This window comes from Neolamprologus multifasciatus, chromosome 14 (assembly GCF_963576455.1).
Source record: "Neolamprologus multifasciatus chromosome 14, fNeoMul1.2, whole genome shotgun sequence".
NCBI lineage: Eukaryota > Metazoa > Chordata > Actinopteri > Cichliformes > Cichlidae > Neolamprologus > Neolamprologus multifasciatus.
The window spans coordinates 31,927,309-31,940,854 of NC_140452.1; the positions used below are offsets into that span (position 1 = coordinate 31,927,309).

General features: G+C 40.9%; 1 protein-coding gene across 2 annotated transcripts in view; it reads left to right on the forward strand.

Moving 5' to 3' along the window:
- Positions 1-13,546, forward strand: part of lsamp (limbic system associated membrane protein) — a 223,465-nt gene that overhangs the window by 50,687 nt on the left and 159,232 nt on the right. The window lies entirely within an intron of this gene.

Below are 13,546 nucleotides of genomic sequence, written 5' to 3' on the forward strand. Positions count from 1 at the left end.
CAGATGGTGGTGGCTAACCAGACCATCGTAAGCCGTGACAGTATTTTAGTTCCAGCGGTATGGGCTTCCCTTCAGGTGTGAAAGCTCGACACAGATGAGACACCTCAGCACATTTTATCAAGACGCCAGATGGCGACATGGCAGTGATGCAACTGCACTACATCTACAACGACGGCTTGTGATGCCAGAGAAAGCTTGAACACTGGTACAAAAGATTAATTGCAATTTAATTTGGATTACACCCCACACATCCAGAGTCGTCCTCTGATGTGCATTTTCACACGTTTGTTGGTATGACTTTAAAGGCTCTCAATTCGTCTGAAAATCAAGAGACATAACTAAGAATGTGTATTCTAATTACATGTAAGCATCTGGGCTTACGATTCACTTCATGTAACTACTTTAACTGGGTATCAAAGATTAATCCAGTCATTGTCACGGTGGCTGGTGAAAACATAGCAGTAAGGCAGTGCTTCTTGAGAAGCCATTACTGCTCCAATAGGACGCCTCGCTCATTATCTTCCCCTTTAGTAAAGGAATCTGTTAATAAGAGAGGGGAATCAGTTAATAGTTTACAAGGAAATCACTGAAGTTAGAGGAAAGGACACCATGGTCTTCTTTTTCATTCTTTAAGCCATCCATTGTTGAAATCGATTGTTCCGCTTTAGTGATTCTCTAAGGAGCCATTTAGACTGAGTTGGCTGTGGGCTGCACCATGAGCTCTCTCTCTTTCACTCTTTTTCTTTCTGTCTCTCTCTCTGTTTTTCCCTCACTCTCACTCTCACTCTCACACACACACACAAACACACACTAGAAACCAGTGGCTGAAGGTGTTCTTAATGGGCCAGAGTTTGATCTACTGTCAAGCAGCCAGAGATATACAGCTTCTACTGACTAGAGAAGCATCCCGAGAGGTGGATTTATTTTGTAAGGGGAAATAAATCCACCTCTCGGAGTGTAAGCCTACGTGTGTGTGTGTGTTTGTGTGTGTACTCATTATCTTCCAAAAAGCGTGTTGTGCATAATTGTAATGCACACTCTTATTATCTGCTTGCACTTTCTGCAGTTTCAGTCTCAGCATACTATACCTGTGTATTTACATACGTGCTAACACACACGTGCACACTGTGGTTTAGTATATTACATCAGTTGCTGCTTTGTGATTAAAATGTTTGAGCTGCTTGCAGCTTCCTTACCCCTTAAGGCTTTTTATGGGAGTATCTGCTCCCCACTCCCAGAACCACAGAGGTCCACACGCTGTGGGATTAATTAATAGCTAAACCCATACAGCACACTTGCACACATACATTCAATATGAATGGAGGGATACGGAGCAGTTGGGAAAAATGCAGATGCAGAGGGTGGAGGGTGGTGGTGGCTCGCGATGATGAGTAAAAACATCCACTGAAATGGAGAAGACAGAAAGCAAGGTTTGTCTTTTAGGTGGAAACAAAACAAGATAGAGAAACAGTGGAAGAGGGAGAGGGTCACAGCTGGCGAGAGGGGAAAAAATGTGTAAACAGCACAGAAAAATATAATTAAAGCAGCAAAGCAAGGGTGCATTGTGGATTTGTGGACAGATTCTATCTGGTATGTTGGTCATGTCACACAAGGGAGGCCTGGCTAGACAAGGCTGTGCATCCACTATGCTCCCCTCTGCTTATTGATTATGGCAGCAAGTCCCCTAGCTGGGTTATGTGTGTGCGTGTGTGCGTTGTGCGTGCATGTGTGTGTGTCTGGCTTGATATGCACACAACTGTGCAGTCTGAGTATCGTTCCAAAGTCAAAGTTGGCTTTTAGGATTAACTATCCTGTAGTGGTAATGAATGCCATTACACATGTGACGTGGTGCAGAAAAACAACTCAAAATTCCAAATTTTGCTGATCCAAACTTGTCATGTAACGCGTACACACTGAATGCACTGCAATTTTGCAAAAAAAAAAAAAAGTCATCCTCCAAAACATTAAGGGAAAATAAAGTGATGATAAATTCCTCCTGATGCTGCTAAACAAGAAAAGGAAGAAACAGAGATTCTGGGTTCATCCTATTCTCATGAGAAAACAGCAACGGGGAGAATTTCAAGGTTAGATCCACAACTTGAAGCTATATCACGGCTGCTTTAGTACATATTTCAGGATGTCAGGGGGGCAGATTGAGCTCTTGTTGGCAGATTTGGGCCCATATCTGAAGAGGCAGAGAAATCATTTCACAGAGGTGATTGCCCCAGAACAGCATTTAGCTGTGTGTCTGAGGTAAAATAGTATCATTTTACTATTTGCATATCATTGTATATTAAGTATTAGTGTGTATTTTGAGCTGCAAGCACACTTGTTAACAAGTGCAGTGGTCCATTGTGGTGTGAACAGCTTCATTAAGCATAGGTGAAAAATATTTTTCAATATATTGAAAGACAGACATCATCCTCGTGATGTAATGTATCTTTCTAATTTGTGTTGGATGACCTTAAGAAGATCTTTATAGTCCTTCTCCCAACCAAACAGTTTTGGTGCCTTAATATGGTCTTGTACTATAATTGGGTTGAAAGCCTTGCAGGTTTGTTCCAGTCCCTGCAAATACACCTAGCTGCTAACATGGAGAGGAGAACAAATGACTAGTGCAACTGCTTTGCTGGTGAATAACCAGTTTCACAGGAGGACTACAAATGTGTGTTTGTATAGATATATATGTGTGTGTGTGCATGTATTCTATGCCTCCTTATGAGCTTTGAAATAAAAATAACTATTGCTCAAAGCATCCCAGAGGCTGTGATCAATCACTGTCATCAATAAAGACAGGCCAGTTTGTCAGGAAGCACCCACTAGCCTTGGGGTCTGGCGGCAGCTGCAGAGGAGGTTTCAAATCGTTGATGGTCTTTTCCCATTAGTTGTACTAAAGAAATTGTCTCTGCATTGTTATCCTGCCGTGCAATTAACACTTCCCAAGGCTTGGAGAAACAAAAAAGCTGTCTTTTGATAAGTTAAGAAACGACAATTTTTGTACTGTCATGAAAACAAATCACTACATGTATATACAGTAGGCCGTACAAATAATTTCAGAGCCGACTAGCACAGTTCATTGGTTAACACTTTGGTTTGTTGACATGGCTTGAAGCCAGCAGAGCTCCTTTCTACTTTGGAGGGAGAGGTAGTTTGTTGTACTTGTCGTATTAAAAGATGTGATGAGGCTTTTTTTAACTAGTCCAAAAGAAGAAAATAGAAACTATTTATAAGCACATGCAAAAAGTTTTGCATCCATTTACGACAACCTAATACGACTGGTCACAGATGGGATTCGTTAATTTAGATGAGATGAGTTCCAAGTTTCAACAAAACTTGGGGAACTGACAAATCCCTTCTCAAACTCCCAAAGTTAATAACAGCCCAACGTGTTGTATTTTCAGTTGTTTTGTCTATTGGTGGACAAAATATGCTGTCATCAACTGTCACAGGACTCATAAACTCATAAAAATCCCTGTAGGGAAATTACTGTCTGCATTTAACACATTCACTCAGTGAATGTGAGTGTGAGTTGGTTATCACAGGTAGAGAGAGAATAAATGAGCACAAGCACACATTCATGTTTATCTGCTCAATCAAAGCGATCTCTCAGATCCACTGTACAGCATCCTCAGTACTGAAATAATTGTAGCTATTACCAGGAGTCCCATCTTGCTTTAGCAAACAGACAGTTTAACCTTTAGACTGAAGGTACGATCGTGAAAGCAGGAATCTTTGCATTGGTTTCTCCTTTAGCTATGAAAATAACACTGGCTTTGTACCAGAGGAATTATTACATAACACATGTAAAGATGAAGGTCATATGTCAGTACTCTTGATTGCCCCCAACTTTAATTACATTAATTACATTTTATTCATTAGTAATAATAAAAAAATAGATGCTTATATTTGCCAAAGGAACCACAGTAGGTTTTTTTGATCTGTACAGGTGCATTTAGACACAGCAGTGGTTTGAGCTAAACACTAGATGTACTCTCAATGCTTACATGTTCTTGAAGCAAATTAGATGTATTCTTCACATACTGTAATGTCCTTTTTATATTACAGTATTAGCCCCATGAAATAAACACTAAACACATGGTACAGCTCAAAGTGACGTCATTCATTTTGAACAAATGACACAGGAAAGGGAAATTGTGGCCAAATTATGACACTAGCGGTGAAGAATGCCTGCACTTTACTTTACAGCAATCTCTCTAGTTGTTTGTGAGTGACCATGAGAACACATACTGCAAATACAACGTACCGGGCTGTTGCATCCCTAAAACTTATGGTCCATAATCTGCTACATATCACCGTGTTGTCACGGTGTTGTTTAACAGGAGGGGCATCCAGCTGTTAATCTATCGAGACAATAAACTGTCGTGTGCAGTTGTTTTCTCAGCATTTTGCAACCCTTTCTCCACGCGCACACACACACACACACACACACACTCCTTGTGCCTATGGTACGACAACTTTTCTCCGTGCCCCTGGTACACTGCGCAGAAACACCTTGCCACACACACACATGCACAGAAACATATTGACTTAAAGTTGAACAATACAGGTTATTTAGCCTTTTAAAGAAGCTACAGCTCAGATAATCTGTGGATTTGTGATTATATGCTTTGCTGTGTGACTGGATTTCATATGATTTTTACCACAACTGAGCTTTGTACAGATACAGATCTGGTGTCACTTCCACAGACATTCCTTTTATAGTTTTAAATGGATCTCTGTTGGTGAAATCTTGTACATAAACAACTTCAATTAGTCTTTTAAATATTGAGGGCATTTACACAGCGATATGTAGAACAAGGAGAGGACAGTTTGACTATTGTGTGCGATGTTTTAAAGTAGAAGGCAGGAAGACAGCGATAAATCGAGGGATTGAGAAGTGTTAAGTAAATGCTGACACACATCCACACACACACATCCACATAAATTCCACAGAAGAGGAGTAGACACAGGTCGTGCTCAAGTTCAGGCCTCCTGTGCCATCATCAGCTTTTCCCTGTGCTCTGACCTTTGACCTCACTTTAATTCAAATGGAACACTCCGTGCTTCCTGTCTGAGTGCCTCTCTGTCCCTCTCGGTCTTTATCTTCTCATTGTCATCATCTTGCAAGCTCTGAGCTCACAGCTCCTGAGTACATCACACAGTGTATTGCATGTGTGTCTTTAGAGGCAGTAATTGGGGTTATCTCTATAGAGGATTTTGTAAATGACTTTTAGGCTGGGAATCTATTAAAGCACAAGTCAAGTGAAGGGAACATTAGACTTGAGCAAGTGTCCTAAGTAACACAAATCAACTCTCAGGATTTGACCGATTTAAACCAATTTAAAGCCACTGCAATACTTTTCATTAGTGACACAATAGTGTTATCTTATTGAGAAAATTAAATCATTTAGAATGTAGTTGCTCTTAAAAGTTGTTCTTCAAAGTCTGCTTTATGATGACTGAATAGACTTTCAGGATGTTTGCCTGAAGACAACCACTTGACATGACTTTATAGCAGATGTAAAAGTTGATTGCACAGGATTTTGCTGAAATAAAAATGACTTAAGTACTTAAAAAAATCATTTGTTCAGTAAATCCAGTTAAAGAGAATTCCTTAAAACCAGCAATAGTGAAATTTCAGTTTGTCACCATTTTAATTAACACTGTTAGATATTTGAATAAGTATCCCGCCAGTTTATTAACCTTTTAACATTTAGGTTGGTTAATATGAATATCAGGGTCTGGTTCATGGGTGAGGGGAGAAGGAGACTGAGAGATGGATTGGGTCGTGGCTGTTCGTTCTGGTGAAGAGAAGTCTGAGTGTAAAAGCAAAGCTCTTGATCTAAGTCACTACCTTCACCTCTGGTCACAAGCTCTGGCCGAAAGAAGGACATTGCGGATACAAGTGGTGGATACAAGTGATTTTCTCCATAGGGTGGCTGGCCTGTTCCTTGGTGATAAAATGAAGAGTTCAGTCATTTGAAAGAGGATCTGAGTAGAGCCGCTGCTCCTCCAGACTGAGAGGAGTCAGATAAGGTGGTCCAAGCATCTGACTCAGATGCCTCCTGGGCACCTCCCGGGGAGGTGTTCCAGGCATGTCCTACCATGAGGAGGCCCCAGGGTAGAGCCAGGACAGGCAACAGTCTTACCTACCCAGCTAAAGAAAAGAGTGGATCCTTCCATTGAAATACATCTTGATTTCAAACAAAAGATTTACCTCCCAAAAATGTTTGTAGAGCTAAAATTACAATCTGCTTTCCATCTGACCTCCATATGTGTGGGCGGATAGGATAAGTCATACTGCAGTCAGGGCTTGTAAATTGGCCAGTGAAACAGTCTAAATCCCCTACGCATGAGAGTTTCTGCGAGAATAATCGGTAGTAGCGTGTGTGATATCTCCGCACATGTAATTCTAAATTGAAAGATTGATTTTTTTTTTTTCATAATGAAAGGCAAAGGGCTGGGAGGGAGGAGTGAAGAGTGTAAGCGCAGATGAATGGATGGATAGATGACACGTTTTCCCACATTTCTCCTCAGGCATTCAAGCCAGAGATGGTGCAGAATGCAAAGTGGGTGCAAGCCGTGCATACCTATATGTGTGCATTGTGTCTCAGTGTGTAGGCGTGTATTGATTGCTGCAGGTTGATGTTTTATTAAACAGAGGTGAGGGCAAAGAAGGGAGTGTCAGAGAGGCTGATGCCCCTCACTGTTGGTAAAGCCTCTTTCAGTTGGCCTTTTGCTGCTTTTCCTGCTTCTTCCTGCTTCCATTCATCCCTTTAATCAGTGCTCATCACCTCCTCACTTCTTGCTTTCTTTTTTTATCCATTTTTTTTTCACACTCATTGAATCCAGATCACAGCTTTTCTGTTTCTGTTATAGTCCTCCTTTACAAGCAATTAACTCACATTGCTGACATGTGCTTCTTGTGCATGTACTCATCCCGCTCTTTGCATTTTTGCACCGCGCAACCTTGTCGCCTCACTCAACCTCAATGCTTCTTTCCTGCAGTCTCTCTTTACTCTTTCTTTCTCACCCTTGTCCTCCCACTTCCCCGCCTCCCCCGAGGAAAGCTGATAAGTTGGTTAGAGCAGACACGCCTTCACGCTCTCCTTCTCGCCTCTCATTTCCTCCTCCTACATCTTCCAGTGTTTGAGATCCTGTAGACCCCTGTGGGATCTATGAATCCCTGATGTCTCTCTATCCCTCATTCCTCATCTTCAACCCTTTCACTCGTCTTCCCTCTAGTCCAGGAAGTGAGATAACGCTACACGCGTCCATGAACTTCTACTCGCTTTCTTCCTCTTCATTCACCCACACTCCTCTTTGGCTCCAGAGGAAAAGCACACAGAAACACAGGCACACACACCCACTGAGACCCAGCAGTAGTAACCATGCTGAATCTTGTAGAGGTTGTGCGCTGTTTGTTGTCAAACAGTTTAAAAACCAAGTATTGTGAAGCATTCCATGCATTTGTGTTCATTTCCTACAGTGCCCGTTTCAAAAATCTCTCCACTTTTCTTTTGTACGTTTGTACCCTTAAAACTATTCTCCCTATCTTACAATCTGGGAATAGGGGTTAAGAGGGGGTTGCATGTTGGAGAGCCAATCAGCTGGTCCAGTCATGACTAGGGATAGGAATTGATAAGAATTTAGCGATTCTAATTCCATTATCAATATCCCTTATCGATTTGATTCCTTATCAGTCCCAATCATTGGATCTCATTGGCTCTGTTTTGAGAGGCACCACCATTGTTTTTTTTTTTATAAACGTATGTTTATTTGTTTTTTCAACAGTATCAACACCAACATAAAATGAACGTATGGCAGTCATTAAAATAATAATAATAACAACACTAATAATAATAATAATAATAATAATAATAATAATAATAGTAATAACAATAATTGAAGTGTTAATCCTAAAAGATTCCAAATAAAGGCACCACCATTGTTAAGCAGAAATAAAGACATTATATTCATGCAAATTAAATTGCATGCTGTGGGTCACATGTTTGAGCATGTTTGTTGAGGTATTTCCCCTCTTTGTTGTGATCAGTGTTGGAGTCATTACTCAAAAAAGTCATTGTTACACATATTGCATGAAATAAGCAAAAGCAATGCAGTACTTTACTTAACTTCTGGGAAAAAGGTCATTCAACTAGATATGTTAAAAGGGTACTGGCAAGTGCCTTTGACACAGCAAGCTTCTGACATTTCAGCTTTTGTCACTCCAAAGCAAAAATGAAAACCAGCAAAGCAATCGCCACAGTGATTCTGCTTTAGAAATGTGAACAGGTAGAAAGGGAGGCTGGCTGCTCATCATCTTGTTACCTGTTAATGTTGTGGCTGACACATCTATATACAGTTTGTAAATCAGAAAATATTATTTAGGTTTAAGGCTAGTTGCAGAATCCTAACCATAATCCTAACCTGTATTCAGTTTTAATATTGCCTTTTTTAGACAAAGATACTGTAGACTGTCCATTTGTTTTGTTTCTTTTCACTACCTTAGGGTACAGATATGTTAGAAATCAGCTGGTTATTGTAATCTGTACAAAAAGCAAATGTATTTAAAGGTGTTTAAATATTTTTCGAGCATTCTGTATCTGCAAGCAGACTGCATCTTAAATTGGGCTGCCCTAAAATGCTCTTCCTGTGCCCACTGTTCTGGCACTGGTGTAGAAAATACCCTCAGCAAATAGGACATGGCTTCAGACAAAACATCTACAAGTGGGCGTTTGGCCTTAAGAGGCCCGCATACAGTAATTGCTAACTTCACACCTCCTATTCAAGCTCAGTTGAGTGGAGAAAGGCTCATTTCTATTTTTGAGTCATATTTCCAGCAATTCGAAAAACATGCAATCACACATGTGAATGAAGCACTAAATCATTGCACAAGATGTTTGTTGTGACTTGTAGTGGCAAGACAGGCCTTTCCCTGGCTTTCCAACCTCCTTTGTATTCCCTCCTGTTTCTTCCCACCTTTATGTTTAAGACGAGTGGCGCACATGTGGAAACGGCATGTGTCGAGCAGCTCTTTCAAGGTGGCCACTGGCCTATTGATTTTCTCTTTTTTTCCCTCTCTCTCCAATAATGCCTAGCAGAGGATGTCAGACAGATTGATTGGGATAGTGTGGTTTGTGTGCTTTTGTGCCGGCACCGGCCGCAGATCACTCTTTGTCATCGTTTCATGTTGAATGAAATGTGCAATTCGAACACTTGTCGTCCCCTTCGGACCGTTGAACAAAATGCCACAAACAATCAATGGCAAAATGAAACACACATACTCTAGACGGAACGCAAACACCAATTGTCATCCGACTCCCGCCCGAGAGGGACATTCGCTGATAGAAATCAAACACGGCGTTCAAAGGCACAAAAAAGCTTTAGGACAGTTCCTGATGAAGTACTGTAGATCGGCTATTGCAGCAGGACCATGTGTTGTTTAGCTGAAATGTTGCAGTATGTTTTTTGAATGCAAACTAAAGCCATCTTGGGGAAAAAGGGAAAAAAAAGATTGAAATGTCTATTTCTGCTCAGTCACTGACATTATTTTGCTGGAAGTGCATTTCTGAAATCCCAACGTGCAACAGCTTAATGGCCCCTGAACCTCAAACCAAAGCATCTTCTCTCCAACACTGTTTCACTCTGGACTCATTTCTGCCTGTACCGCAATCCATTTCATACAAAGAAAGGTTGTGTTTCTGTGAGAAAACCATCTGAGAGCACCAGCAAATGGTAAAAAAGTCTTTTCAATCCCCAGGACTCGACTGAAATGCTGTGACACTGAGATAAATGTTAGGAGGCCGATACACAAGAAGACATAAGCAGCTGAGGCATATCTTAGAAATGGTTTTAAATGGAAAGACATTTGTTCCCTGCTGAGTCTCACCTTGCTTATATATGTCATAACCAGAGCTGAAAGAAATCAAAAACTTCTGTTAAGTCGTTTTGGTGAGAAAGAGGATATCAGCTTTATAATTTTGAAGCTGAAACGACAATGAGACCACAGTTGTTGCTTCTTTTGTTTCCTGACCAAAAGGTGGTTTCAGTTATTTCAGTATTGGAAAAAATATAATTGAAATCTACACTGTTGGGAGCAAAGAAGTAGAAGAAATAGAATCAATTTCCCTGACCAGACAAAGATGAAAACAGAGGTCAAACCTTTGAAAGATTGACCTTCAATTTTAAAATTGTTCACTATCTCCAGGGACACTGAGCAGAAACAATCCGTGAACAATGATAAAAGGGAAAATTGTGTCATTTTCAACAAGTTTTGCTTTCTTTTTCTTTTGTTCATATCCAGACAGTCATGTACTTTTGTGTGACTCCATTAAATGTATCATAAGTTTTTCAGCCCTAAACAGGCAGTTCAGATTTTTGCCTTTAAACTCAAGATCAAAACCTGCCTGCCTATATCACAGCAACGGACCTTTTAGATGTCCATAACTCTCAATATGAACGCACAGTTAATTAAATGCCAGCTATGTGTCACAGCTTCTCTCTGGCCTGCTCATTAACCTTCCCCATTCAATATGTCAGAGGAAGTAACCTTTTCACGGCTCACTCGTGGGGCTGAGACCCTGTTTTCTGAAAAGCACTTTTCCCATCGCAATGCATTTATTATTCTTTTATGATTGTCTGATTGTCTGCCTGAATAATATTATCACGGCCTGATTTTTAACTGCCTCACTAAAACGCACAGGCCAGCTAGCTTACGTCGAGCCCCGTCAGCTTACCGAAGGAGTCAGCCCCGCATCGAGGTCGTGCATTGAGGGGGAAAAGGGATGCTTAACGTACGTGACCAGCCGGCCTTTTATTAAAGTGGGTCACTTTTAATTATAGCCGGCTTTCATTGTTACCTTTGCTGGCTGAATTCACATCATTAATTTTGCAAAGCCGTGCTGTTAGTAACGCAGAATGAATTCATGTCTGAGAGGCAACTGCACACGCTTTATGATCAAATCAACAATCAATTGAAACCGTGGACTCACAGCCTTTTTCCTATTATACGTATAACCCAGGGGAACCAAACAGATTACAGGTCGTCACGGAGAATCTCATCTTGCCATTTTATTGGGTTATTGTTAAGAGAATGTTATTAGTAGAAAAAAGCCTAGGGTGGTCACCAGTAATTCCTTATAATGCTGTGTGTGTGTGTATACATGCTTCAAATCCTAGTATATTCACACTTGTCAACATGTATACAGCACATGTGTTGACATCCACTTGTTCATAATGGCTGAACAAAGGGTATGCGACCTTGCACAAGGACACGCCTTCTCAGGCTCTTAAGTCTTCTGTCTTTCCAATCAATACTCTGCCATTTTACCTCCACAGCGCAGGCTTGGCCCCCTCCACAACTCAGCACCTGTCGCTGGAACGGTAGAGATCTGTCACAGACCTTTCCTCATTGAAACACGAAATCACCACCAGGAGCAGAGAAGCGGCGCTGCCATTTATAACCATTCCCCATTCCTTTGTAAGACCCCCACGGGGGAGCTGCAATGAGAATTGGGGGAAGTTGAAAGGTTACACCCTTTGAGAGAACAGACTAGACGGGGATTTGGGATCCAACCTGAACAGGAAATGGAGCCGTCTCCATCTGGCAGGTTGTTCATCATGAGGTAGCTTGTCAGATATAGTTCAGGCATTGGGAATTGCTTCAACTTTCTTCCTAGCTAAATTTCTCAAAGCTTTAAAAATGACTTTACAGCAAAAGGTGTGAAATAACGTCTCATGTTACTCTATGTGTAGTTCAGGGAGGAAGTGCCTGCGAGCAGGGTAAGCTTTACACGCACTACTGACACAACTCGGTGAATAGTTTACTAGAGAATGCCACTGTGGTCGTGTGTGTGTGTCCTCACAGAAATACAACCCACACAGGCGGTTTTATTCATACATAACGTTTGTCAGTCTTGAAAAGGGAGAAAGCACCTTAGAATCCATGGATACGGCTTTAAATTACACAGAGTACTTCGCCCAGCTTGATCTAAAATAAGTTTTGTACACCGGGCTGATTTCTGCCACGAGAGGCTTTAGGATTTGAGGACTGATGATGATTATAGTCTTGGGGAAACTTGCTTTGATATCGAAGTTGTTTTGTGGTTTTGCTAATAGTGGCTGTGATGCTGATGGTGGTGGAGGTGGTGCTGTTACGGCCTGTGGCCATAAGAAGTCTGTGTGAGCTGCTGTGTTTCTGTGTCTCTTTACTGTGTCTTAAGACTCTCTGCAGGTTCTTCCCCTAATGAAGAGTAGTGAGCTCCTGATTGGACCATGGAGCAGGTGACTGCATTCAAAAAGCCGCTCTGACAGGAGAGAAAGAGAAGCGAGCGAGCAGTTTAGACAGCAGACCGCTGAACTGGCCCTGGTTTCCATTTTTTTGTGTTACTTTGTGTATGTTTAAGCATGCTCTGTGAGAGCCGCCACTGGTGTGTATAAATTCAATGCATATGCGTGAAGCTGAAGGGGTGAGCCGCCTTTTCTGTGGAACTGTTTTTCTACGGTTTCTGGGCTAGGAAGCGAGGGATAGTATTGTCATTTGTTTGCTTTGTTTCTTTCTTAGAGTTTAGTTAGTTTTCTTTGGCGGGACTTAGTTGGTTTTGTTTTTTATTTTGACCTGGGCCTGAGCTATGCTTCCTGACACTAAATATAATCACCTTTTTTACTCATGACCGGTTTCGGATGTTTGTTTTGAGAACCAGGGCGGGTACTTGCTTCTCTCTCCTCAAATCTTATGTGCGTCTCTACACGCCTAGGTTAGGGGCGTAACAGTGCAGATACTTTTTCTGCTGTGATGGGACTTCTGTGGGAATTCCTTAAGAAAATGTATTTTTATTTTTTTTATTCTATATAATAATTTATAGCCTGAGCAATACAGGATTTTTAAGACTGAATGTAAATATTTGATGTGATTTCTTTCAGCCACACAAAAGATTTCCCTAACAATTATAAAAGTCATTTATTTACTTACTAAGAGTAGTAAGTAAAAATAAACTTGTTTTTTGTCACAAGATTTCAATTACGATCTGCCTGACTCAGCTCGGATCCGCTGGTTAGTTTGTTCACCTGCTCCAGAAAGCTACAGAGTGCCCTCTGGTGGATAAACTGTGTAATATTCATCAGTATGCCTGGCTGAAGGGTGTTTCTACCATCTCCTCCTTGCATTGTTAATTTTCCTTTAGCAGCTTATCAATGAAAATTTAAAAAAAAATAATAATTTTTTTCAAATATTTACTATTAGTAGCAAATCGGGGAATATTATTGGTCAAAAATATTAGCTGGTCAGGTCCTATAATCAATCTCGTTCTTGAAATATCTGCTATTGTTAAGAAACACAAGACTTCATAGCTTCCTCTTGGATTTAGTTTGACTTGCCATTTGTATCCTGCTATTCTAAGTACATTCATTGTACAGGTAAAAGTTACGTAAGACAGTGCAGTATGATTTGAGCTTTCTCTGTCACATGTATACCAACTAAGGTGTATGTTTTTTTGTAGAACTGTCACCAACATAGAATTATACTGGCTAACCAAGCCTTTATTTG